The sequence below is a fragment of the Chiloscyllium plagiosum genome, chromosome 21 (assembly GCF_004010195.1).
Source record: "Chiloscyllium plagiosum isolate BGI_BamShark_2017 chromosome 21, ASM401019v2, whole genome shotgun sequence".
Classification (NCBI taxonomy): Eukaryota; Metazoa; Chordata; class Chondrichthyes; order Orectolobiformes; family Hemiscylliidae; genus Chiloscyllium; species Chiloscyllium plagiosum.
Genome location: NC_057730.1, coordinates 23,228,488 through 23,231,367, shown reverse-complemented (window position 1 = coordinate 23,231,367; position 2,880 = coordinate 23,228,488).

Here is a 2,880-nt window from a genome sequence, read left to right as displayed (position 1 = left end):
AGGAGGAGAAAGTGAGGTCTGCAGATGCTGGAGATCAGAGATGGAAATGTGTTGCTGGAAAAGCGCAGCAGGTCAGGCAGCATCTAGGGAACAGGAGAATCGACCATTCCTGAAGAAGGGCTAATGCCCGAAACGTCGATTCTCCTGTTCCCTAGATGCTGCCTGACCTGCTGCGCTTTTCCAGCAACACATTTCCATCAGTGAAATGCCAAGCCAATTAATTACTGGGCACAGGTACAAAGAAATTTGCAGAGTGGCACAGTTATTATAATAAACTCCAAATACAAAAAAGAGAAAAAGCTTTAAAGGATATGGGAATGCAAAGTAAATTAGTCTATTGCTAGCTGAAATCCAAATCTGTCAGACCTCATACAGGAAGAATCACAATTAGCCCCATCACTGTCCTACTGCAATTTCACTGAGGAAGGAGGCAGATAGAAGGAAAATAACAGAAAATACGTTTGGATGGATTGAGCTGATAATGGTTACTACTAGGCCACAAACTCATCTGGTCACTTGCCTATAGTAATAGATGTCACCATTCTTCACTAGTCATGATTTGGAGGTGCCAGTGTTAGACTGGGGTGTACAAAGTTAAAGATCACACAACACTAGGTTATAGTCCAACAGATTTATTTGAAAGCACGAGCTTTCGGAGAGCTGCTTCTTCTTCACATGATTGTGGAATATAAGGATACTCCACAACCACCTGATGAAGGAGCAGCACTCTGAAAGCTAGTGCTTCCAAATAAACCTGTTGGACTATAACTTGGTGTTGTGTGATTTTTAACCTTCTTCACTCGGTTTGACTTGATTCACTTGTTCCCTTTACAATCCAGATGGGAGTGTAAAGTACTCAAAATGCATACCTTCCATCCCTGGGAATGCCGGCATGATGTACATAAAGACCTAATGGAAATCTAATGTTTCTGCACACGTTGAGTGGTGTGCTACCAGGAAGTACCACTCAACTCTATAATTCCTGTTCACAGCATATAGCACACAGTAAGACAGTTTTACTTTGTTTTTGGGGAGGGTTCTCTGATAGCAGTTGAAACCTGGGAATTGTGATGGAGAGGGAAATGGAATTGAAAATCTGGAAATTTGTGATACCAGGATGTTTGGTGAAAAATCCAAGATTTCTAATCACCATAATGCAGGGTTGAGAAAAAAGACGAGGAGAGGGGATTTCCGTAAGACGGAAGAACTGGAGTCATGGGGGTTGAGGGGGGTGCAGTGGAATTAAGTTAGTGGAAGAGAATGATGTTAACATTATGGGAGGAAGAGAACAGGGCAATCAGAATGTACACAGGATGATTGGAAGGGATTAGAGGAGGATGGCCCAGGACCTAGGCTGCACAGGGTGCAATGCAGGATAATGCTTATAAAGAAGTCCTGTGGTTCCCTGTTTAACGCTTTTTTTCTTGCTGCCTCACCCTGACCTCCCAAGACCACTGAATTCTGGAAGTTGCTGCATTGGCTCCTGAAGCTGGTCAATGTGGACAGGCCCTCTGACGTCTTAGAGTTGGGTAAGAAATAGTCCTCTTTTGTATAGTTTATTTAAAATTAGTGGAGACCTGCAAAATATTTGCATTTGAGTTACTTGGATATCATTATTGCAGAAATAATCATTTAAACCACCATTTGATGCCACTCAGTCTTCCAATGCCATACTCATTGTTTAGTACTCTTATCAACTCCTTTTCTCACAATAATGCTATTAGGGATAATGATGTTTCAGTATCTTTTTTGTAAGTTGTTTATTTCAGGTTTGGAAAGCTGAATGTATTAAAGAAAGATGTGCATTATCAAGTATTTTTTGCAGCCGTAGAATATCCCTAACGTCCCTACACTTTTGAGGTGTAGTAACTGTAGAAAATAAACAGAAGTACTGGGAGAATTTATATGCTTTTTTTCCCATATCTGAACCCACAGTTGTAGCTGTACTTATTGGCTATGATACCCTTGCTGCTATCGCAGTTTCTTACTAATATGTAACTGCCTAAAGCTATTAGTCTGCTCATTTCACTGGATCCACCTGTTATCTTTTGCTGTCCTAACCCTGAACCTGCTGTGTTAGAAATTGATCCTTGTTGTGGCAATTTTCTGTGTAGGAGAGAAAATCATCAAAATTTAGGCGCACTTTATACTCCCAATTTGCACCTGCTTTTATGGCAGTGTCATATTGGTTACAGTCACTTTTCAAATGCCTTAGAAATACCTAACACTGACGTTGTGCCTCCCATTACCAAATATCTATTTAAGGTGCCCTCACTGAATGTAGTCGCCAATTTGCAAAGCAGATGCTCATTCCAAAGTCGGCAGTAACCAAGACAATCTAGCTGACTTACAGCCATTTATGGGCCTTGAAGAGAACATCAAACTGATTCCCTAGAAGAATAGTTAAATCTGAGGCCTGTGTACTTTTAAAAAAATTTAAATGGTTGAGGATGATTTAACTGAGATGTTTCAAATGATAAGGGATTTGCTAGGGCAGATAGCTTTTTTAAATTCCTAAAAGGAGCATAAATGTTAAAATTACACTGAAGTTGCTTAGGTGTAAAATTAGGAAACACCTCTTCATAAAAAGATTGGAATCTGGAACTTGTTCCAAAGACTCTGAATGCTAGTGGTCACTTGAAACTTTCAGGACAGATTAATAGGTTTTTGTGGGTTAGGGTGTCAAGGGATTTGGTACAAAGGTGAGTGAATAGTGTAAAGATACATTTTATGTATCCGTTATCTAATGGAACAAACTTGAGCTGAATGGTCTCTTTTATTCCTGTTTGTATTTGCAGAGTAATTTTGAAATTCAGGAAAAACATTTATTGATAGACTTGCAGGTCTAAAACCAAGCTGCCTTTTAACAGTCTCCCTTGG